This window comes from Mustela nivalis (assembly GCF_964662115.1).
Source record: "Mustela nivalis genome assembly, chromosome: X".
Taxonomy (NCBI): domain Eukaryota; kingdom Metazoa; phylum Chordata; class Mammalia; order Carnivora; family Mustelidae; genus Mustela; species Mustela nivalis.
This window is the reverse complement of record NC_139040.1, coordinates 33,239,049-33,265,707: the sequence shown is the minus strand read 5'-3', so window position 1 is coordinate 33,265,707 and position 26,659 is coordinate 33,239,049. Positions and strand designations below refer to the sequence as shown.

Sequence of the window (26,659 nt, the reverse complement as noted above, 5' to 3'; positions counted from 1 at the left end):
AAATCCCCTATATTGGACTTATTCCTATTACTGAGACATTCCTTCTAACTTTTTAGCCAGGCTTTTGTTTGTTCCAATGAACTCACAGCCTTGGGAAATTATAGTATTACTGAGTCCAACTTATTGCTATTGTTTCAATAATACCCTATGAATAGGACTTCTTCTGAGTACCTGAACTCAAAGTCATGTCAAATAGCCACAATGCTCTGGGAAAAGGGTATTTCAAGAAAACTACTCCAAATACAGTGCTGTGGGGATGGAGCTTCATATGGAGCTCCAAAAACAGTCAGGCCCCACTTAATTTCAAAAATTCTGAAATGGTCAATTTTCACCATTTTGCAAATATTTTTACTGGTTTTGTGAGAAAGGATTCCTCCGAAGTCCTCATTTTACCATTATGGAAGGCCTGCCCTTGTAAATACTTCTTTATACATCTTTAATTACAGTGACATTTTAAACTTAGCACCATAATATTATGCTACCTAATAAATTTAAAATGGTTATTGAATATCATCTACTACTCAATCTATACTCACTTTTTCACAGTTAACTCAAATTAGGATCTAAACAAGTTTATTCACTTAAATCAAGACCCAAATAAGTTCCATACATTATATTTGGTTTTTATGAAAAAAATTTTTAGAGAGTCTTGGTTCTGACTCTCAAAAGAGATCATATTTATTAGAGGGAAAAGAAGGTCAAGGAAGTACTTTAATTGCAGATGAGAGACTTACACTTGTTTATAGGCTAAAAGGAAATCACTTTAGTTTTTGGCCTATAAAACAACCGCCTCATGTTCAAAGACCTTGTTCACTATAGTTTTGGGCCAACAAAACAACTCTCCCTGTGTTCAGAGACCTTGTCCAACAACAGCTATTAATTCCAGTTTAGCCTAGGGTCAAGGAGAAGAAGCAAAAGCTGAGGCAGGAAAGAATTAATTTAGAAAGGTACCAGGTCAGAGAGGAAAGCTGGAAGAGGGGCGTATCAAAGTTCTTAGAAAAACCATCAATAATGTAACTTGAGTTTACCTTGTGATGCCAGACTTTAGATGAATTACTCTTATTTGTGAGCTATTTCTGTATTCTGCACTTTTACATTCTCTTTTTTATTGGTTAATTCTAAGGGATAATAGGGCATTGAAGGCCTAGTTTCTATTTTTTTTTATTTTTTTAAGATTTTATTTATTTACTAGAGAGAGAGAGAGCACAGAGGGAGAAAGAGAAGCAGACCCCTGCTGAGAAGGCACCCCCCCCCCATTGTGGGGTTCCATCCCAGGACCCTGGGATTATGACCAAAGCCAAACACAGAGCTTGACCAACTAACCCCCCCGGCACCCATTTCTAGTTTCAATTTTGCCACTAACTTTGTAATCTAGATGAAGTCACTTAGCTTTGAGCCTCCTTTCCTTAATTTGTAGAATTAGATTGTTTTAGATTCTCTAAAATCGCTTTTATCTCAAACCTGGATTATTTTAAGGCCTTTCTTAGGCAGATATGTGCAATAAACAGAGATTGTCTTCAATGACTGAGCTTACCCTTTTTGTTTCCCTTACTGTTAAAATCAGTTACCCAAGAACTTCCTTTTTCCCTCTCCCATTATACCTTGTTTTATGGAAAGACTCTGAATCAAAATTTAAGACAGATACATACTATATTAACAAGAAATAAATCTTACCCTTTCCTCTCACTCAAACTTCAAAATAAAGCAATATTACTGTAACAGGTTTTACTTGTTTTTTTGTAATATGAGCCAGTATCAGAAGTGAAACTATCAAAAAAAAAAAAATCTCTGAGGGAGTTGAAGCAAAATTGTGTAGTGTGATTGAAAATAGCCATATATAATTTCTAAAAGTTAAATCCTGGAATAGTCTTTGTCAAATTGGAGCACATGTTCTTAAATCATCTCAAAATGGAGACAATTTTGTAGATATCATAGAATTGTAACCTTTTTCAACAATAAAATTTGTTTGTCAGTGTACTCTTGGGATACTAATCTGATCTTTCAGAGATCACTTTTGCTGAACAGTATTATAAGTGCATTTCAAAAATTGCAATGACATATTCACTTACATTTTTTAGTCAGCCAGATCAGATAACTGAAACCACAGAATTCATCCAGGGACTGGAATTAAACATTTTCGTTTATTAACTGATTAAATAAATCAAATAATTGCCCAAATGTCTTTTACTTTGTACATCTAATTTTATAGCTATCAGATTTGGTTTCTGTATCCCTTCTAAAATATGTATCTAAATGAAATTAAAGCCTTATTTTACCCAGAAGCTACTGCATCCCACTCAACCCTGCACTCTAATTCCACTCTCTCTAACACTTTAAGAAGCTCTTATGGGCCCAGCAATGACCAATTAGCCACCAGGATGGAGATGTTCTAACAATGATCAAAGAAAACAAAGGTCATAATTAAACTATTATAACTCATGTGCCAAACCACAATGAATATAAAACACATTGAATATCTGCTCTTTTTCAGTGCTGAACAAACAAAACACAGTGGGATATACAAATGTGTTAATCTCAATCTCTGCCTACGAGAGTTTATAATATAATTATATGTACACACATGTGTGTTTCTATGTGTTGGTGGGAAGCAGAAACTTGTATAGAGAGGTAATATGCAATGTGAAGATCTGTGCTAATGATGCAATCATGTATTGAACACACAGTACATAGTTCAAGAAGTTCAGTAGAGGGACATGTCTCTATGATCAGCTGATGAGAAAAGGGCTCACAATGGCAGCATTTAAATGACTGTCACAAAGCAGATAGCATTTTCCCAGCTACCAAATTGCTTCATAAACAGTTCTTTTCATACTTTTTAAATATACTCAAAGCCAATTCAACTTTGAGGAAAAATAGAGAAACCCAGTTTAATTATACATATACTTTCAGGATTGTAACCTTCTACTCATAGTTTAATAAAAATACAACAGCTTCTATCTCTGGAACTTTTAGAGATATATTTTTATCATTCTGCTATCTAACACTTGTAAAGGAAAAACAGATATAGTTTAAAATGTCATGACAAATACTATGAAACAGAAACATGATGGCATAAAACATTATGATAAAAATTTACTAATATATTGATAAAAATTGTACCTCAAATACTATCTGCCATGTTAAAAAAAAAAAAAAGGCATTAAAACATAAATAAAGGGGCACCTGGATGGCTCAGTGGGTTAAAGCCTCTGCCTTCGGCACAGGTCATGATCTCAGGGTCCTAGGATCGAGCCCCTCATTGGGGCTCTCTCCTCAGCGGGGAACCTGCTTCCTCCTCTCTCTCTGCCTGCCTCTCTGCCTATTTGTGCTCTCTGTCTGTCAAATAAATAAATTTTAAAAATCTTTATAAAACATAAATAAAATGACCATGAATAAAATGAGCAAACATGTACAACTGCCCTTACAAGGGCTTCTGCTTGTCCCTATAACTAAAAAGTGTTAAGGTTAGGTACTGTAAAGTTAAATTATCTCCATACTTTTTCTGAACATTTTCTTGATTGCCCCTCTTGGCATTCATACTTCATCTACTTCTAGTCTAATTAATTTTATGTTCATGTCTTAAAGCATGCCTCATTCTGAATAGTTCATAAGGTCTATAGGGAAATGGTCTTGGAAGACACCTTCTGCGATCATGTATCAAAATTTCAAGTTACCAAATAAATATTTATTGAAAGTTCACTCTGTATCAGTCTTCATACTTGGCATTAGGAAATAGAGGTGAATAAATAGGGCCCTGGCCCCCAAGGAACTTACTCACTTTTTAAAAAATACTTGAGTAATTTAAATGTTACTTGTCTGGAATTTTCTGATTTCTCGTCACTAGGTAAAATTACTAATTTTCGGCATCAGTACTGAATAATTTCTGGAGAAATTTCAAAATCAGCAATGACTAAATTCAGTGATTCTGACTAAGGGTAACTAATGGAGAGGTGAGATATTCATTTCTAATTAAAATCCTTGGGGCAAACAATGGTTTTGTAATATCCCTTAGGAAATAAGATAGAAATGTAGAAATGGATCATGCCTATGTCTACGTAACAACAAATGTTTGGCAGCAAATAAAGTACTGCATCATTTCTGGGTAATACTGTCAATGTAAGAATGAGTATCATTCCTTTTCCAAAGAGTTTTTTTAATAATGCAAGTGGAATGTATTGGAAGGACCATGTCAGTCCATCTGTCAATGCATATGTCAATAAGCATGAAATACCACTGAACCTCAGCAGTATTTCTTGAGGTGTTATAGTGCTGTAGAAAGTGGACTTTGGTATCAGCTGAACATGGGTGTAAATCCTTACATTATCTTCTCACCTTGGACAGATCACTTTTTTTTTTCCTAAATAACACTTTATTCATCTATAAAACAGAAAAATTATCTGAGATGGCATTGAGGGTTTGAGGTCATGTGTGAAGAATATCTGGCACTTAGTATGTGTGGATATCTTAATATTATTAATAAAATTACTCTTAGGAATTTATTTCAGTAGAATGTTATTTTGGAAGCCCTAAATAAACGTGATCAGGAAAATTTTATTTAAGTTCACATGCCAGAAACTTCTGACAATATGTCCCAAATGAAGGATAGTTTAGTAAAATGAGATCAAAGAACAGGAAAAAAAAAAAAAAAAAGAATACAATATATTGTAAGTCAGCTTAAAAATAGTCAGCTTCTAGCCTTGTGAATAATATTCGATTAGTATATACTAATCACATAATATATATATTTATATAACCTTTTATATACACACACACATATATACTATATATATACATACATATATTCATATAATGAATATATATAAATTTTTATATAGTATATATAAATATATATAGTATATATATATTAGTATATACTAATCAAAAGTAATAAATATTCGCTTAGTATATACCAATCACACACATATATCTATTCATATGAACTTTTATATACACACACAAATATATATTATATATACACACATATATATTCATATAATGAATATATATAAATTTATATATTATATATTAAAAAAATTTTGTGTCTGTCATTATGAAAACAGAGCTACCTAGATGGAGTGCCCTATCTAAGAGGCAGTGCCTGGCCCTCTGGGACCTAGATGGTAAGGTGTGCTGTGTAGTAAGGAATCTTTGCTATCCCAGATCAGAGACAGAAAACTTTAAGCTCCTGGCAAATATTCCAGTTCCCTTCCTGATTCTCTTTCTTTACTATTTTTTGGACTTTGCATAAACAAAAGAAATAGAGAATAAAATATATATAGGGCCAAATGAGGAAAAATTAGTAAGAGTTTTGTGTATAAATCTTACAACCTCAATGATGGACTGACCAAGCTCCTCGAGATTCCATTTCAGAAAACATTTGGTAAAAGTTCAAACTGCCTCTTGTTGCAGCCTCGTTTTTCAGTTGTCTGCATAGGTCTTTAAGGTAATAAATGGTGCCTAGACCTCAATCTGGTTCAGTTCAGTGAATAACTCATAAGGACAAAGGAAACACAGATAGTAAAGGTGTGTTATTTCGGGTCAAAGACTACAGTTGATATCTTAAATATTTAACTCAATCATACATAATGTTTCAATTTATCCTTGAAGAACCTTGTAAAGTAGAGAAAACAGGTGATTTTTTTGGGTTTTCAGAAGGAAACTAAATCCCAAAGTGGATATACACACACATAGCATGTGGCAGAGCAGAGAGCTGATACTAAAACAAGTCTTTTTCCTCCCCTCCCTACACTCATTAGAACCATAGAATATGTTTTCTTCTGTGCCCTGCAGACTGGAAGCAGGTTAAGCACCTGTTAACAAGATTGATAAAATCCCTAATACAGGTTTTATGCTAAGTAAGACTCCTTTTAACTCAAGCAGGATAACTGCTGTTCACAGTGGGGCCCTGAGCTCATTCAGATTCACATTAGGACTACTCTTGAAGGCCAGTGGGGGGAATGGTTACAGCCAAAGCCTAGCAGATATTTCAAATAACTCTACACTTTAAACTCTTTCCAAGCCTGGTTTTTCTTTATTAGATGCCAACTTATTTTTAAGAGAATGGGAGGCATGAGGTACACAACAGGATTTTATAGGTTTACTCAGCAATGAGTTCTGTTTTCTGAAACATGGCAGATGAAGATTTTTGGACAACACTACCAAACAAGCATATTAGATGTGTGTGTGTGTGTGTGCGCGCGCGCGCGTGTGTGCGCACACGTGCGTGCATATCAGAGAACTCACAAGATAGTAAGGAATAATGAAGACAAAATTTTAGTCAAGGTTGGAACATATAGGGTCAGGATTGAAGCACCTTTTTGCCCTACAGATGTTGGCTAAACAAGGGAGTTTGAAAGTATACAGACAGGAAACCAACCGATCATCCTCATTTTAAGTCTGCACCCTACAGAGGTAAACCTGAACCACACTCTCACCTCTATGATTTGTAAGGAAAAGTGTCTTGGAGTTGCCTTGGAGAAGAAAACTGTTTTTGATCATTTTTTTAAAAGATTTTATTTATTTATTTGCCTGACAGAGATGACAAGTAGGCAGAGAGGCAGGCAGAGAGAGAGGAGGAAGCAGGCTCCCCGCTGAGCAGAGAGCCCAGGACCCTGAGATCATGACCCGAGCCGAAGGCAGAGGCTTTAACCCACTGAGCCACCCAGGCGCCCCTGTTTTTGATCATTTTTAACCACAAAGCAGAACACAGGGATTTGCAGTGGTCAAAAAAGTTCAAACTATAAAGTTAGTTGAGAATAGTCTTGGAAAATAGTGCCCAATGCATCAATTAAAAAAAAAAAAAAGCAAACAATGCAATTGACAAAAAGATAAAACTGAAGAGGTACTTCACAAATGAAATCCAGATGAATTTGAGTACCTTTACATATGCAGTGCTCAAACTTATTGGTAATCAGAGAAATGAAGAACCACAATTAAATACCAATAGTCACTAGATCAGGAGAAATTAAAGGGTGCTGGCACTTTAATTTGTGTTGGCAAACATGTGGAAGAGCAGGAACTCATACACTGTGGTGAGAATGAATGCAAATTGATACAACTATTGAAAAATAATATGGCATTATATAGCAATACTAGCAAAGTTCATGCCTTATAATCCATGACTTCCAAGGTTGAGTATACATCCTAAAGAATGGCTTACAATTAAGCACTAACATATGTGTAAAGAATTATTTGTAACAGTATTGCTTGTAATTACCCCAAACTGGGAGCAATTAAATTATACAAGAAACAGTAAAATGGATACTGACATTGCTGCCTTTAGTAATACAATCTAATATCATACAGATAAGAAAGCTGAGGCACAGAAAGATACTATCGTTTACCCAAAATCACACATATTTTAAGTGACAGGGGTGAGATTTGCCTCCAAGCCATTAAACCCTAAACTCTTTTGGTATTCTATGACACTGGTTCTCATAAATTTGTTCTGTAGAAAATGGATGACACAAGGTTAAACTACATGAAATTGACCTTTTTATAAGGCAAAAAGAGTTGAATACTAGAAAAGTCACACAGGTCAACCTCACAGTTCTCTTTAGTCCTGAACCTAGTTGGTCTGAAATCAACTTATACAGTGTAGCATCCTATTTCTCCCTAGCTTTCTCACTCAAAATGACTTTCTATACTGCGTTGGTGAAAAAAAGGTTCCCCTGCTCTTTTCTTCTAAAAGCTATCATTGCTAAAAAAGCCTTGATTGCTTTTTTATTCCAGCTTTCATTTTATTAAGTGACTGTGGCAAAACAAAACAAAACAAAACGAAACAAAAACAACAACAAAAACAAAACACAATCTGATTAGCCATAGGAGATGGAAATGATGAAAGCAATTACAACTGTCGACTCAATCAAGAAATACAGTCTTTGGGAAGCATTTGTACTAGTCACCCACTTCGTGGCAACAGAGTCTTCCCAAAGTAAAAAACCCATAAGAATCTTTTTCCGTAAGAGTGAACCAGAGAGGGAGGGAGAGAGTGAAAGCAAGTGAGACCTTTGGAGATTTTTTTTCTTCTTCTTCCTATTTCTGTCTTGAAGCTAGACAATCCACTTGCAATTCTCCCTACCCTCCCTCTCTCTCCATATTCCGGTCCTACTCCCTCACAACCGGCACTTACCCTGCCGTTCCTGGTGGGAAGCCCCCCGAAACCAACAATGCCCAGCAGAGGGAAACAAAACAGATATACCAGTCCAGACAAGAAATTGATAAAACTTTGCAAAAAAAGAAACAAAAAAGGAAAAACTAACTAACCTCAACCAACTAGCCCCTGAGCCACCCGGGGGCGCCTTCCTACTTCCTGTCGCACAGTCGCACACACAAAAGGTAGTGCGCCAGAGCCAGAGATCAGAAGCCGCCATCATCCACAGCCAGAGGAGCAGGAAATACCAACGCGGCCACCACAGAAATGGAAACGGCGGTCAACACTCGGAGCGACCCCCAGGATGAGATCCCCAGCTTGGAGGGTAGCCCGGTCTTACAGGTGATTCCGGAGCCAGGGCCGCCACCCAGTGCCCCGTACCTGCCACAGACACCCAGCGAAGGTGGCCCAGTCATCATGCCGGCGGAAACGGTGGCTGTGGAACGGAGCAGCCTTGGTGGCTTGAATGGTGACAACCGGCAGCAGCAGCAACAGCGTATCGATTGCGTGGTATGTGGGGCCAAGTCAAGCGGCAGACACTACGGCCAGTTCACATGCGAGGGCTGCAAGAGCTTCTTCAAGCGCAGTGTGGGGAAGAGTCAAAACTTCACATGTCAAGCCAACAAAGACTGTCGCATTGACCAGCACCAGCGCAACCGGTGCCAGTACTGCCGCTTCAAAAAGTGCGTCGACATGGGTATGAAAAGAGATGCAGTGCACAAGAACAGGATACCACTAGTCCAGCCAACCCGTGGGCAAGTAGTGCCGACCAATAGGGAATCCCTCGGCTTCCACACTAACCTGTCTGATTATATTTCTCTGCTGATCCACGCCGAGCCCTATACCCTGTTCGGGTCAGGCAGCCAGTGCGTGCAGCCCAACGATGTCTTGACCCTTGAGAACATTTGTGAGCAGGCTGCCCGGGTGCTCTTCGGTGCCATTGAATGGGCCCAGAAAATACCCTTCTTCCCTGACTTGCCCATCGACGACCAAGTGGCCCTGCTTCGCCTCACCTGGTGTGACCTATTCATGGTGAACTGGGCACAGTGCTCCATGCCACTCCATGTCCTCCCATTCCTGGCTGCCACCAGCTTACAGGGCTCGCCAGCGTCCTCCAGCCAAGTGGCCATCTTTATGGACCAGGTACAGATTTTTCAAGAGCAAATGGAGAAGTTCAAAACTCTGCGCGTGGACCCCGTTGAGTACAGCTGCATCAAAGCCATAATCCTGTTCACTTCAGATGCCATTGGTCTCTCTGATGTAGCCAGTGTGGAAAGCTGGCAGGAAAAGTCCCAGTCTGCTTTGGAGAAATACGTTAGAATCCAGTACTCCAACCAACCAATGAGATTTGGAAAGCTTTTGCTTCGCCTTCCTTCCCTCCGCACAGTCTCCTCCTCCGTGATAGAGCAATTATTTTTCGTTCATTTGGTAGGTAAAATCTCCATCAAAAGCCTCATCCGGGATATATTATTGTCGGGTAACAGTCCTAACTAGCTGTATACGGCATCCAAAAAATAAATCAGAATAAGAAGGGGAACTGAAACAGAAAGAAAAGGAAAAGACTGGTTTGTTTGCTTAAATTCCTTCTGTTAAAGGATATATGTTACAAGTTTGCTAAAAGAGGAAAAGAATTTAATGGACTATGAGTTAAAAAAAAAAAAAAGACTGTTTACAGAATACAAAAAAAACCACAAAAACAAAAAAACAGAAACAAAAAAAAAAAACAAAAACAAAAACAAAACAAAACAAAAAAAACCTGAAAAAACAAAAACCTAAAAAAACTCCTGTGTGGGTGAGAACAGCCTGCTACTTATTTTTGTATAAAAAGGAAATTAGCTTTCTCTCTCTCTCTTTTTCGGTAAATTTTTCAAAAATATTGCTTAAAGTGCATTTAAGGAGAAGGGAAGAAAACTAGCAAAATGCAGAAAGTAAGTCTTTTTTGTTTTTTTCCCAAATTAGTAATTGTCTTTTGTCTATGTACCCCTAGCTGTTCTTTTCTATACTGTTCTAGTTCCAAACCAGTTTATTCTGGGATTTTATAATAAGTTTTGATACAATCCTGGCTTCTTAAATGCTATGTATCCTTAAAATATATGTTCTGCAAGAATTAAAACTGAGTCCATGACAATATCCTAGGAATACATAAAGCCTTAAAAGGCAGCTCAAAGAAGATGGAAACACACTTATGAAGGGTATCCAAAAAATTTACCTGAAATTGAGCACTTTAATTTGAGAACTGCAGGAATTATACGTAACACTTAGCTTCCCCTACCCTGCCTTTCCCCTCAAAAGACACCATGACTAACCTAGATTTTTAAAAATAATTTAGAGAATGAACTGTGGGATTTATTGGCAGCAAGGAATGTGTCCAAGGCACTTGCTGTAGTTTTGAATAAAAAGTGAACTTTTGTCATTTGAATTGAGTCCCACTCAGCTCTTGAATTGTTACTGTATTTGTATATTTGGAAATCCTTTCAATTATAAGTATTGGCATTATCTCCTTTTTTAAAAATGTGGTTGAAATCAGCATGATGAAATAACAGTGTTGGCACTTATAGGTAACATGATTGATTTAGTATCTCAGAGTTTACAATTTGTTGTTAAATGAAGGGTTTTTTCCTTAAGTACCATATTTCAGTATACTGTAAAAGTTATAATAACTGAACTATTTGGTCAAGTGTTATATTCCAAGAAAAACTGAAAGTACTCAGAAATTAAAGTATTGTTTATTTAAAGTCTTAAAAATAGTCTTTTTCCGAGCCACCCTATACCCCAAATGAAAGTAAACCATCTACCCTTGACCTGGTCCTCCAGAGGACTCCATACCACACAAATCCACCAATATTGGAAGAGCTTTCCAAAATAACTAAGACACAATGCATCAATTTATATATGCAGATAAATTTTTCTCAGGATTGTATTTTAGGATTTTAATAAAGTAGATGATAGGGGAGGGTGACAAGCAAGTCATGAACAATTTGGTCACAAAAATCTCTTTATGATTTCACAGGTCAGAAATATCTACGTGTTGGTATAGAAAAAAAAGAATCAAAAGTTTATAGATGCTTTAGAGAAATCGCCTTAAGTATAAGAAATTGAATTAGGTCAAATAATCTGGAAAAAAAAAGTTATAAAACGGTCACATAATTTTGGTCTAAAATGTGTACCTTTTTCTAATTTCTCAAAGCTAGAATTTTCTTTCCATGCAGAAACAAGTATATCAAAGTTAAATTTTTTAAATTGAAGTATAATTGAGATATAACATAATGTTAGGTTTGTGTGTACAACATAACCATCCCACATCCTCACCAACACTTATCTTTTTTATAATAGCTATTTTGACAATTAATGAGATGATATCTCACTGTAGTCTTGAAGCATATTCATATTTCCCTGATGATGGGTGATGTTGAACATCCTTTCATGCACCTGTTGGCCATCTGGATGTTCCTGTGGGAAAATGCCTATTCCGATCCTCTGCTTATTTTTAAATCAGATTTCTTGGGGTTTTGTTGGTGGTGTTGGGTAATAGGAGTTCTTTAAGTATTTTGGAAATTAGGCCCTTAATGGATATATGATTTGGAAATATCTTTTCCCATTCAGTAGGTTGCTTTTTTATTTTGTTGATGGTTTCTTTTCCTGTGCAGAAGCTTTTTATTTTAAGGTAGTCTCATGTGTTTATTTTTGCTTTTGTAGTTCAGATCCAAAATGATATCCCTTAGACCAATGTCCAGGAACTTACCACTTATGTTTTATTCTAGAAGTTTTATGGTTTCTGGTCTTACATTCAAGTTTTTTATTTATTTTTTAACCTCGTTTTTTTCTCCATTTGTTTGTTTCAGTATGCAAATATTTGTTTATTGGTTTTTACAAATGTATTACGGTAATATAAGATATGAACAATGTGAAAAACTGGATGGGAAGATATGCTAACTCTATTATTTTAGGAACTTTTCTGTATATCTGCAATTATTCCAAAAATAAAGTTCTTTAAAATCTGTAAATAAGTGTATATTCTTTCTTTCTATATCTTCTTATTCTATTCCACTAGGGGTGCCTGGTTAAGCATCCAACTCTTGAATTCATCTAGGGTCATGATCTCAGGGTCATGAGATTGAGCCCCATATCAGCTCCAGGCTCAGGGCAGAGTATGCTTGAGATTCCCTCCTCTCTCTCTGTCTGCCCTCACCCTTCTCATGTGCTCACTCTCTATATCTCAAATACATAAATAAATAAATAAAATCTATATTCTACTAGATTATTTGTATTTCTAGGTGAGCACTATTTTATTTTGAGGTATAATATTCATACAGTTTAAGTGCAAAAATCTTAATTGCATAGGTCATTAACGTATTTTTTGGTAAGTAATTTTTTTATTTATGTATTTGACAGACAGAGATCACAAGTAGGCAGAGAGGCAGGCAGAGAGAGAGGTGGAAGCAGGCTCCCTGCTGAGCAGAGAGCCTAATGCGGTGCTCCATCCCAGGACCCTGGGATCATGACCTGAGCCGAAGGCAGAGGCTTTAACCCACTGAGCCACCCAGGTGCCCCTAGATAAGTAATTTTTAAACACACATATATACACACCCAGGTGAAACCACCATCCAGATTGAAATATACAGTTACTAGCAACCTAAGTGTCTCATACCACAGCCTAATCAATAAGCAGTATCATGCCCCAAGAGATAATCGCTATATTGACTTCTTTCATAATAGTTAAATACCTGTTCCTAAACTTCATATAAATGGAATCACAAAGTATTTTGTTTTGTTTGTTCATTTGTTTCGTTTTTTAGATTCCACATATAAGTGGAAATCATATGGCATTTGTCTTTTTCTGTCTGATGTATTTCCCTTAGCTTTATCTAGGCTCATCCATGTTGTGGCAAATGGAACTTTTTAATTCTTTTTGGGGGGCTGAGTAATATTCCTCTGTGTGTGTGTGTGTCTGTGTGTGTGTGTCTGTGTGTGAGAGAGAGAGAGAGAGTGACATCATCTTTATCCATGATACTATAGGGTACTTGCCTTTCTAAGTTTGGCTTACTTCAGTTATAATGCCCTCTAGAGTCATCCATGTTGTATTTGTGATTTTTCTGGTTTTCTTCTTGTAGTTGATTTCTAGTTTTATACCTTGTGGTTGAAAAGACGCTTGATATTTTAGTCTTCTTAAATGTATTGAGACTTGTTTTGTGGTCTAATGTGTGATCTATCTTGAAGAATGCTCCATGCGCCCTTGAGAAGTATGTGTATTCTGCTGCTATTCAGTGGAATATTAAATATATATACACAAATAGGTATATACATTTATTTATCTGGTCTAACATGTAATTCAAGGTTTATGTTTCCATATTAATTTTCTGTCTGGATGATCTATCCATTGATGCAATTGGAGTACTGAAGTTCCCCACTATTATTGTATTACTGTCAATATCTCTTCTTTTATGTATATTAGTATTTGCTCTATGTATTTAGGTCCTTCTATGTCAGGTGCATAAATATTTTAAAATATTATAACTTCTATAATAGCCTGAAATTAGGTGCTAATTGAGACCGCTCCCTCATATACTAGATTAGTATATGAACTCCTTTCTGAGAGGTATCAGGGAGCTGTAATGAGGCCAAGTGAGAACTCAAAGATGGTATCCCCCAGCCTACATTCCCTAAGAGCACTTCTGTAGCCTTTAGATGTGTGGTAATCCTAGAGCCCACCCTCAGACTGGAGCTCCAGATCAAGTAGATAGGCCTTTTCCATGGGAAGACTGGGGGTAAGTTTCAGTCTGCTGTCTGTGCAATACATTTGGGGTGGTAGCTTGCAAAGAACTGCCTTTCCAATTTTTCCAGAACTATAAGGCCCAAAAATGTAACTCTCCTTAGCTACTAGAGTCAGGCACTCAAGGGGCATTCCCCTTGGAAAGGCTGTGGCGGAGTGGTGCTTAGGGGTAGGGCCCTCTCCCTGGCCAGTTGTTTTGAGGGGAGGCTGTGGAGTGCTGCTTGAGGGTGGTGCTCTTGCTGGCTGGCTTAGGCAGGATCATAGCGAGTACCACCGGGGCTAGCAAGTTAGAGGGAGAGTGAAAAAATGGCTTCTGCTAACATTTCTGTTCCCTGGAGAGAGTTCCATTGGCTCCTGCCCTTCCTGTAGGCACAACAAGACTAACAAGTGAATCTTTTTAACATATGGTCTAATGGCTTTTCAGACTGTTGCTTTTGCTCTGGGTCCTAGGTGAATGAGTCTATATACAAGTCCTCTAAGAGTGGAGTCTCTCTGTTTCCTACAGCCTCATGGCTTAAAAAAATATTTATTTATTTATTTATTTATTTGAGAGAAAGCAGAAGTGAGGGGACGAGTAGAGGGATACATAGGCTCCCTGCTCACCACCGTAGGGCTTGATCCATGAGCTGAAGGCAGACACTTAACTGACTAAGCCACCCAGGTGCCCCAGCCCCTGGCTTTTAAAACCAGACATTTTTGGAGCTCATCTCTCTGGCATTGGTCTCAGGGTCAGGATGGCTGATGTGGGGCACAGATCCCTAAGTCCTCAAGGAGAATCTCCATATTTGTGAGATCCCTCCCAACTACGGTGGCAGCACCGCAGGTAGGGCCTTTGCTGAGACTGCATCTCTGCCTCTCTTACCCATCTTGATGTGGCCTTTTTATCCTCTGTTATGGAGCAGCTTGTTCAGGTAGTTCTCAGGTCTTTTTCAGAGGAAATTTTTCCATATGGAGCTGTAGATCTGTTGTATCTGTGGGAGGAGGTGGATTCGGGATCTTGCTACGGTACCCTCTTAAACTGCCTCTCAAATCTAAATTTTAAATACACAAAATATCCCCCAGAATATGAAGGAAATTGATTTTTCTATATATTTTGTTTTTAGATAACAGTTCCGAGGATGAGAATATTAATAAAACTAGGACAAAACTAAGTATTTCCCTGTCCCTGCCCCTCCATTCCCTTGCCCCCACCTTCAGACTAATCGTAAATCGTTATTAATCATATACTTTTCAGATTCTAATGACATCTTATGCCCTGTCAATATAAATACTTCCTAATTTCGATGAAATGAGGTACAGATAGGACAAAGTCACAGATATTTGGGGGGAAGTTGCTATTATATCTCAAATTCAAGTTTTCATTTTGCCACTTTAATCTCTGGGGAGGAAATTACTTTATTAATGTCAGTCTTCTCAAAGTACACTTGCCATGGTCTATTCTTAGAAGAACCATTAGAAAAATTACAGTTCTTAAGAAAACTGAGACCTCCCCCTTAGTGACATGTTCTCAAGAAGAAAATTATTTCCTTCAGACTTCTGGCCCAGGGAAAGTTTTGTGGAAAAGATTTTGAAACAGCTTATTACCCTTTTGTGGTAATTAAAATGGAAAACTACTTAAGATTCTAAGTGTGCCACAGAATTCCAAATGTTTTAGTGCCGTTGTTATTTTGTTACTGTACTAGAGAATTATGATTCATGCTTCATTATATTTTACACTTATGAGGACCACGTATCCCACTGTTTCTCATTAACTGAAGGTACACACACTACACAATGTTGACTCAGATCCTCCTAGCAATACAGCTTCTCACTGGAAATTGAAGCTTTTACAAATATTAATTCTTTTTTAGTTGATTCTGAAAAGGACACTAACCTGTTACAGTCCTCTCTCAGCAAGAAAATAATTATTGGTAATTATAATTTGCCAGTGATCTTAATTAGAAGTTATCTTAAGTGATAAGATAAAAAAGGCCAAGGAACTTCTCAAAATTTAAAAAGTGAGCTTTGAGCTGAGAAATTACAGAGCACGGAGGCCACAGAAGTAGAAAATACTAACACAACACCAGCCAAGGACAATATTGATAAGAAAGAAAGAACCTCTTTTCTTGTGTTTAGGTATGAGTTTAGAGGCTGAGGAAGTAGCTCAGATATACTCCAGATTCCTCACCTTTATTTGGTTGATAATAGTATATACCTCACATAATTTAAAGACTAACCTATATAATAAAACACCCAGAATAGTGCCTGGCACATATAATCACATTTATGTGCTTCTAACCAGCATATAAGTATTGCCTACTACTATTACAAAATAGTATGTTTAGTATTCCAAGGATTGTATTTTCTATCAAGTTTTTACATTTATCTACAAGCCCTTAAAGTGTCTTTTGAACAATGCTGAGTTATGTCTGTGCCTCCAAGTACTTATATTTTGACTAAAATATTTTGTATAAGATAAATTGCTGTTTATTCTTAATAGACAGTAAGTGATTGAGTGGTCTGCATTTTTTTTGTTGTTTTTTAGTTATGTTAGAACTTTAAAAGTATCCATATAATCTATAAGTACCTGTAGTTAGTGTGTCCCATTCTTCAAGATATCTAGGAACAAAGATCCCACTGTCCTTTTTCAGGATAATCAAAGATCCTGGGGTATTCAAGAAATTTCTGAATAATTCTAAATGTGAATATTTAGTTTTATGTCCTTCTAAAGCCTTATTCTACTTACCTGTTCTATTGTCTTTGTAACGAGTTTGAAATGCAATTGCTTCCCTACCATATGGATATGTTTAGTGGTATGGCTCCCCATAAACATCAAATCAAATGTGTGAAGGAATAAAGCCCAAAATACCATTACACTGAAATGTTTTACAAAAAGAAAAATTTTCCAAATCCCAGCCAATGAAACACTTAGGTTTGGAAACATTTGAGTTGATCCAGTTCATTATAGAAAAAGTAATTTTCTATTTCATGAGAACTTCCTGTAATAGGATATAAGATAGGTGGGTGGATGATTGGATAGATAACAGATATTTCACTTATAAAAGTTCCTTTTATAAGTGAAATTGAAAAATAAGCACTCAAAAAATATACAAGTATATTAGAGATACAGAGTAGAAAGTGATTAGCCCCTTTTCTTTCTCCCATTTAAAATATAGCCCTCCTTGCCTTCCCACCAATATAATAGACAAGATCTTCTCCTTATTTTGCGTGCATTTAAATGAACTGCATGAAGCTTTAATCACGAAAAAAGAGTATTTTGTGCATTTCTTCTCAATCACCAGTTTTGCCATGGAAAAAGCTACAGAGTCTGTCATGTGTTAGTTTTATGATTAATGGTTTATTCAAGGGACAAAAAGAAATATACAAAAATATTCATTTCTATACTGATGTACTTATTTATTTAAATGACTGTGCTTTTTATAAATTATTTTTAGTATCATCTTTGTATTATGAGATCTCTTCATTTCTTTCCCCTACAGACTCTCCTTTAGACATGGAAGGGGTTCTGGAAATCAGGGAAGATTCTCTTCAGCTCTCAGTTGCTTCCCTGATCATTCATTAGGATTTATCCTATTGTGGCTCCATTTTTCAAGATTCTGAGTGCCTAGGGGCAGGGGTTGGCCCACGCTGCATGAGCTGGGTGGTAAAAAGGGCAAGTGACCCCAGTGTTAAGTAGTGACCCTAGACCATCCTCCTTTCCTCTCCTCTTGTCAGGCCCCTTCTCACAATTTGTCAGTAATTGAGACTTGGGGCTCCTTCCGTCTGCCATCAAAGACGATAAGACCTATGCAGATCAAATGCTCTGTATTTTCGGGGACAGGTCTGATTACATCAAATTTTGTCATTTTTGAAAAGGACAATTAACATTTTTTAAAATATTTTATTTATTTATTTGATAGACAGAGATCACAAGTAGGCAGAGAGGCAGGCAGTGGGGTGGGGAGAAGCAGGCTCCGTGCTGAGCAGAGAGCCCAATGCGGCTCAGATACCAGAATCCTGGGATCATGATCTGAGCCAAAGGCAGAGGCTTTAACCCACTGAGCCACCCAGGCGCCCCGACAATTAACTTTTGATGCAAAAAATTGCTGTATAAGCCTTTAGTCTTCAAATAATCTTCAAATAATCTTCAAAAGAAGGATCTTTTTCATTCATCAACCTGCATTTCCACATTCCCACCTTCCTGTAGGAGGAAATTATTATGGATTTTCATACTTACCTTTCTCTTTTAGTGATCAGCTACAAAGTATGGCATAAGAGAGTACAGGATTAAAAGCCAGGAGATCGGGGTTCTGGGTCTGACTGTACTACTGAGCAGCGCATGAACACAGACAAATCAGTAAACAACCCTCTAGACTTTTTTTAAAAAATTTTTATTTAAATTCCATTTAGTTAACATATAGTGTAATACTGGTTTCAGGTGTAGAATTGAGTGATTCATCACTTACATATAAAACCTGGCGCTCGTCACAACAGGTGCCCTCCTTAATACCCATCACCCATTAGAATTTTTTTTCATTTTCTTATTTATCTATCCATCCATTCACTCATTCAAACAACCCATAATTAAGTACCTACTTTGCATCAGGCACTCTTCTCATTGCTGTGGCTGGAACAGTGACAGGAGGGCACGTATTGCAGGGAGCCCTGGGTATTACAGGCAAGCTATGAATCTTGGAACACTACATCAAAAACACCGTACAGTACAGATGTACTGTATGGTGACTAACGTAACATAATAAAATTTTAAAAAATGAAACATATATTCCTGGAAGGAGATGGACAATACATAAATGATTAAAATGTAAAGTTGGATCATAGTAAGTGCTGTAAAATGAAGTAAAATGGTGAGAGGGGATAGGGAGTGTGTGTGTGTGTGTGTGTGTGTGTGTACACATGCACAGTGCTTTGCTAATGATGCCTGTACAAGAGTACTTGATGGTGTTAGATTTTAGTATTTGGTTTCGGATTTAGAGGTGGAAGGGGTTCTGGACAATTGTTTGTGACAATTTCAATCTATGCTTTACTTCTTTCTCCTTAAATGAGAAAACAATGTGAAATAAGCAAAACCTTAAGGCAGACACACTAACGTATCAAACCTCAAAATTACATAACCCAAATGCCTAACCCTTATTCCTAGTGGTGTACTTTGTTGCTTATATATGAGGCAAATGATAATAAAGGCAAAAAATAATAAACACCTGCCATGTTTGTACTAATTTGTGGCTTTTTCTTATTTTTTAAAGATTTTATTTATTTGACAGAGAAAGAGACAGCCAGAAAGGGAACACAAGCAGGGGAAATGGGAGGGAGAAGTAAGTTTCCTGCTGAGCAGAAAGCCTGATGCAGGGCTCAATCCCGGGACCCTGGGATCACGACCTGTGTGACTGTCTCTTTTAAGAAGCAGAACCTAATCAGGTTATATTCTAAAGATGTGCCCTTCTTAACTTATTGTCTAGTTTAGCCACACCACTTTGAAATTTAAGAGGCTATTCCCACTCCATATCAAACAGACCAACTCACCAGGAACCAACAATCCATGCTCCAGACTGGAGAGATCTTTGTTCTTGTTTGTTGTGCTGAAAGAGAGCTCTCATTTCTCAGTTGAGAACACTGGGGGGGTCAGGATTGTAGGATTTCAATGCCTCAGAGATCATGCTGTTGTTGTTTCTTTCTCTCCAGTTTTCCTCTTATGATGAGATATACTTTCAGGGTGCCTGGGTGGCTCAGTAGGTTAAAGCCTCTGCCTTCAGCACAGGTCATGATCCCAGGGTCCTGGGATGGAGCCCCATATTACATGACTAAATTACTCTCTGCTCAGCGTGGAGCCTGCTTCCTCTTCTCTCTCTGTCTGCCTCTGTGCCTGCTTGTGATCTCTGTCTGTCAAATAAATAAATAAAATCTTTTTTAAAAATGATGAAATATACTTTCTAGCTTATAGAGATCAATTTGGATACATCCACAGGAAGATATCCTAATACCTTGATTTACAATAAGGAAGTTTTTGGTAATATTAAGTAGCTATAAACACCTGGGAGACACAATAAATGCTAGAGGTCTGATCTGCTCATTTTTGCCACAATAAAAATTCCAATTTGCCCAAAGCTTAAGTGTTAGTTATTAAAAAAGCCACAGGAAACTTCTTGGATTTGCAGAAGAAATATATCTTCTTGGAACTTGGAACCAATGAAACAACTTCCGCCAAATAACTTAGAACAAATAAACAACTTAAAACAAATAAATAACTTAGAACAAACAGCTTAGGACCCCTATCCAGACAAGTAATCTTTTACTCTCCTCTGTACCTTCCTAAGACTAAATATTCTTGACTTCTTCCCTTCCGTGCCCACTTTTCACCACCCCATGTTTGTATACAAGAATGGAAAGTACTGTGACCTGAGGATGTAAAGCTCCCCTTGTCTCACTTAGGATTTTGTCTTTAGTTAATTGTACCTGCTCACTAGATGAGTGTTCCAACAAAATGTGTCTTTCATCTGGTAACAGTCCACATTAAATTGTTTGGGAGAATGTCCATTGTACTTGGAAACACCACTAAGAAAAATGTGAGTTGTCTCTAAAACAATCCATACTAATAAGATAAGGGTCACTGAATCTGGCTCTAATATCTATCTTCTGTTTCCAGAGACGAAGTAAATGCTTTCTATGTCTTTGCAAATCTGCAGGCAGAGACATGTTGTGTTGAAATAGCCTATCTGGAAGGAAGACTCTTTCATTATTATCTTATTCCTGAGTATGACTTGTTGCTATTTATAAGAATTCAGTTAGGCAAGTTATTTTAAAAATTATGCTGTTTTGGTAAGACCAATAGGTCAACACTTTAAATCCAGCTGGTAATTTTTTGGTGCCCCACTAGCTTAAATTTTTTATCCCTTTAAGGACTACTCGCAGATATATCAAAAACAGAATAGTATTATTTCACCACTGGTCAAGAATTCTGAAGGCCTTTGGTGTTCATCTCTTCTCCAAATCCAAATACACATACTCTTCCCTTACCTCTATAGGTCTCTTCATTCCTTGTTAAATGTTTCAGAAGATAAGGGTATGAATTAAACATCAAAAAAGAATAATAAAAATAGAAAAGTGAGAAATCAAGGGTTGGCAATTCTAAAGACAGTGACAATATCATAGATTAAAAAATTGGAAATTCTGCAACATAAGTGTACTACTTAATGCTCTTACATATTAAAAAACCTTTAAATTTGAAAAGCGCTTTCACATGTGGCCTCTTGTTTAATTATTATTATTTGTACCAATAACTAAATGCTGTGACCCTGCGAGTTGGATATAATTAGCTTCCCTTTATTTTTAGAGAGAGCTAGAGGGTGGGGGAGTGTGAGAGGGAGAGGGAGAGAGAAAATCTTAAGCAGGCTCCATGCCCAGCACGCAGCCCAACATGGGGCTCTATCTCAAGACCCTGAGGATCGTGACTTGAGCCTAAATCAAGGATCCATCGCTTACCTGACCAAGACACCTAGGTGCCCCTAATTGACTTCATTTTTAAAGTGAAGAAAATGAGAATCAGAGAGATTAAAAATCTATCCTAGCTCAGGAGTGGTAGAGCTTAAATTAGAGCCCAGCTCGGTCAGACTCCAGAGCTTCAGTCTTTTATACCAGGAGCACAAAAATGTAGATAGTGACACAGTGACACAGTGAAACCGAGGTAGGTAGTGGAAACAGTATCACTCTTCTTGGGTATCAAGTACGGTGATGAATTGGGTACAACACCTGCCCAAGTATTCCTTTTTTTCTTTCCATTACATTGAAAACAAGAGAGGATGACATGCTTACGATAGTAAAATGAGTCATTGTTAACACAGGAACCAGAAATCCTGTGTCACCCTGACCCTGTTCTCTTTCCACTATACCATTCTTTCTTGCCACATTGTGGCCTTCTTAGCTCCAGTTCACCTGTAGTTGGCCTAGGGTAAATTTTGGTGAAGACCGTCTAATGTAATTTTCTTATAATTTTTAATAGAGTTCCCTAATTATTTTATTTTTTTTTTTGCATTTCTAAATATTTAAACTCTATCCCTGAAACTAATAATATAGTATATGTTAATTAATTCATTTCCTAATTATTAAGATTTCAGTTTCCCAGATTGGGCAATGCTGCACTTTGAGTTTCTTTTTCTTTTTTTTTTTTTTTTTAAGATTTTATTTGTTTATTTGACAGACAGAGATCACAAATAGGCAGAGAGGCAGGCAGAGAGAGAGGAGGAAGCAGGCTCCTTGCGGAGCAGAGAGCCCGATGCGGGGCTCGATCCCAGGACCTGGGATCATGACCCGAGCCGAAGGCAGAGGCCCCAACCCACTGAGCCACTCAGGCGCCCCTCACTTTGAGTTTCTAATCTAAGCTACTATGCATATAAACTAAACATCCATGGGCACAAAAGTACCCCTAGATTATTACTTCCAGCCCTTAAGTGAATTAAAGAATAAATTAATTGTTGTGCTATTAGGATTAAATAGGGTTAGTGGCTTTAAAAGAACACATTGTTCCTTACATATTCCCATTTGAGAAGCTGGCAATATCTATTTTTTTTTCTTTTTAATTTATTTGATAGATCACAAGTAGGCAGAGAGGAAGGCAGAGAGAGAGGAAGGGAAGCAGGCTCCCTGCTGAGCAGAGAACCCGATGTGATGCGGGGCTTGATCCCAGGATTTGGGATCATGACCTGAGGAGAAGGCAGAGGCTTTAACCCACTGAGCCACCCAGGTGCCCTAGCAATATCTATTAATCAAGCTAAATACTCGTAGTAAGACTGGAATGAGGTTGTTTTCATGACTAGAGCACCTGGCTGCAGGCAAAGAAGAGTATCTATGAAAAAGGATCATTCCTGGGATATGGGGACAGAGTCATCATCAGTTAGGGAAAGGGGACAAGCAATGTCCCATTGGGACACAATAGTAAAATTAACTTTGCTTAAGTGTCATGGCATGCATGTGCTACAACAGTGGTCTTAGAAAAGCATCTACTGGAAATGGTTATCCAAATTTTTGTAAGATTATTTGCTTTCTTCATATGATTTTGAACAGGACTGAGAGCTATTCTTGCTGTGGATGAACAATATTCATGTTAGCATTGCCCTGCTAATAAAATTTCAATGAGAGTGAAAGAATGATCTGGACATATCTGTATTCCACAGATAATTAGGAAGACAATGACTAGTTTACACCCAGGGTCTGAGAGCCAGAAAAGATATTAAAATTCAAATACCACAGCTTCCTCATTTTACAGACTTGGAAACTAAGGTTTGGTGAGCTTAGCTGATGTTTTTTTAACTGATTATTTTAATAACACAAAGGTAAGTAGTATGAGAGCCATAAGTGGAGTCTATATCTGGGTCTGACCATCGACCCAGACTGCATTGCTTTAAAACCAAAGCCCCTGATTCTGCCAGGAACTAATTAATCTTACCACTTCACAGTGCTTGGGGTTTTAATGTCAGGAAATGACCTAATTCTTTACTTTTCCTAGCATGTGTGAATTTCAACATAGACTGTTGATGACTAAAGTCTTTAGTTCCATTTAATAATTTTTAAATGGGAATGTGAGCAGAAAGATACATAACTTAATGGTCTTGACTGATGTGTCAGGCCTGGAGTATGTTGTCTACATAAAAAGAAATTTCAAATGGTGCTTATATTCTTCAGATTACAATTAAGTAAAAAGCCATCATATTTTCCACAAAAAGATAAATATGCGATGGTGTTAGCATGTAAAAACACTACTTAACTATAATATGCTGTTGTTGGTCATAATAAAGACAATGTATTATCTTAGCATTGAAAAAAAGAAAACCTGTTTTATGCTGTACAAATCTACCTTACACTTCTAAACTCCTAAAATGTTTAGAAATAACTGCTGTCAGTTAAGCAGTTAATGAATGAATAAAGTATTTTGATAGTTATTTCCAAATACATACACAGCATGTAGTGATACGATTAATATAATATAATATAGTATAATATAATAATATCCCCCACAAAAGGAGAGCATTGCTCAAATCCTCAGTACTGTGTAACACTGAATTAATTATACTTAAAATTATCTCTCCATTCTAAATTACAGTGTTATCTATACAACTTTAATTTTTTTAATTTAATTTATTTATTTGACAGAGAGAGAGATCACAAGTAGGCAGAGAGGCAGTCAGAGAGAGTGGGGGAAGCAGGCTCCACTCAGTCCCAGGACCCTGAAATCATGACCTAAGCCAAAGGCAAAGGCTTAACCCACTGAGTCACCCACGCGCCCCTATACAACTTACATTTTACTTAAACTTTGAGCATACCAGTTTCTTACTATGCCCTTCCTATTAAAAACACCACAGAGTGAGGAGCAAGAACATTCTATTGTCCTCATTCTTCTCTCCTTCAAATGTTCAGGCACAGAGATATAAGACATAATCCCTACTCTTGATATTTATAGAAAGAGATTTTTAAAAAAAACAATGCAGAGCAGTTTAGACTAAGTGACAAATATACAATAAGTGTCATGTGAGGTGAGAGGGCGACTAAGGATTAATGGTCAGGGAGGAAGTCATTGAGACAGTATCAAGCTCAAATGGCATTTTCTCGAAACTCAAAGTTACTATTAATGAATGTTAAGGATACAAAACTTTGGTTTTAGTGTGCTAATTTCTCCATCAATACAGTATTCTTTAAATAAGCAGTCACTGCCTCAGATTGCTAATAATGAATGTCACTCAGAATGATAAAATAACAATGATGTCAGGTGGTGGGCATTAAGGAGGGCACGTGATGGAATGAGGAACTGATGAATCACTGAACTCTACCTCTGAAACTAGTAACACACTATCTATTAATTAACTGAACCTAAATAAAATAAAATTTAAACAAATAACAATGAGATAAAGCAAACATGAATTCTTAGGCATTTGTTAGCATGGTTTATGTCACCACTTGTGAGTTAAAAATGGTTGTCATGAACCATAAGTTCAGTAGTCACTCAAAGTTCCTCCCCTTTGAAAAATAAAAATAATGAATTAGAAGATTCCTTCTTCTTTTTTCAAAGGATATTTGAAGTTTTTAGCACATATTCTTTCCTACCATAATGGACAGAAAAATAAACTCTTTTCAATATCTAAAACACTTATAAATAACTCAAATGAAAAGTAATAAGTATTATAGACTTGACTTTAGCAGTAGATGCATTCACTCATTTAACAACAAGTTAATATTAGGCGGGACACTTTGTATTACAGTGCCCTTTATTCTCCTGACACTTACATTAACGTATATAACTGCATATAACTATATGTAAAAATATATGCTTTATTTATATAGAAATACTTATATTTATAAATGTATTTATACATTATATACATTCCACTATGATAATATTTGATATATGCTGAATTAGAAGTATACACAAAATTCTGAAAGTAATATATCAACTCAAAAGCCTTATTTGCCAGTTTATTTATGTATCCATTTGAATAATATTCACGTAAGGTCTACTGTGAGTGAGGCACTATTCTAGATGCTTGCCGAGAGAGAGTTGACATTAGAGAACCTTTTTAAAGTATGACTCGGATTTTGACAGTCAGAGAAGCAGTAGGATTTGACATTCCAAGCAGTGGGAATGACACAAAAATGAATGAAAATGTGAGAATACATGATATGACCAGGAACATTAGTGCTGAGTACTAAGAATACTGGGTATGTCCTTGTTAGGGGAAGTTAGAAACGGTAGGCAGATGTCAAACTATAATGCGCCTTGAATTTAAAAATTCAAGAGAATGTGGAGTTTATTGTTTGGACAATAGGATGCTGTGTTTTTCCCATTAAAAATCTTGAAGTGAAAGATTTTGATCTTAGAAAAAATGAGTTTTGTAGGATCATCGGATTCAAGTAGAGTAAGGTTGGTGGCAGCCATCTTTTTTTTTTTTTTTTTTTTTTTTAAAGATTTTATTTATTTATTTGAAAGACGGAGATCACAAGTAGGCAGAGAGGCAGGCAGAGAGAGAGAGAGAGGGAAGCAGGCTTCCCGCGGAGCAGGGAGCCCGATGTGGGGCTCGATCCCAGGACCCTGAGATCATGACCCGAGCCAAAGGCAGCAGACCAAACCACTGAGCCACCCAGGCGCCCCGGCAGCCATCTTTTATACATAGCCATTCTTTTTCTAAAAATTTTTTGAGTACAGCTGACACACCATGTTACATGAATTTCAGGTGTACAACATAGTGATTCAACATCTCTGTACCTTATACTGTGCCCATACAACACTATTACAATATCATTGACTGTATTCCCTATGCTGTGCCCTTTATTCTCCTGACCATATGCATACTCATTCTTTATGCATTTTCTCCAGACTTCTCAAGTCATCATAACTGGAGGACTTTCTATGCCCCAGAAGTAATTCGTGACATTGGATTGACCCTGAGCACTGAGCACACTCCAGACTGATGGAAAATATAAGAATTAGCATTTATTTCTTTGGTATTTTTTAGCTACACACACACACATATGTATTTAGTGTCTTTATTTTACTAACATATGATGCCAAATGGCAAATATGCAACCCAGACATCAGTATCCAGTAAGAAGCTGAAAATGGTCTACATGTTACTGCAACACTTATATAAATATAGATGTTACTAGCAGAACTTTACAGCATAGTTGTAGCCTTTGTGACTGACAGAGACCAATCTGGCAAGAAATTAATCCAGAATATTATCAATTGTGTATTACAT

At 37.0% G+C, this 26,659-nt stretch overlaps 1 protein-coding gene and 1 pseudogene across 2 annotated transcripts in view; both read left to right on the top strand.

Annotated features, from left to right (window-relative positions):
* The window catches only part of HTR2C (5-hydroxytryptamine receptor 2C), a 286,229-nt gene that overhangs the window by 166,976 nt on the left and 92,594 nt on the right, over nt 1–26,659 (top strand). The window lies entirely within an intron of this gene.
* On the top strand, nt 8,420–9,646 carry LOC309856592 (COUP transcription factor 2 pseudogene; annotated as a pseudogene). The gene has a single exon. The product of its transcript is annotated as a COUP transcription factor 2 pseudogene (transcript).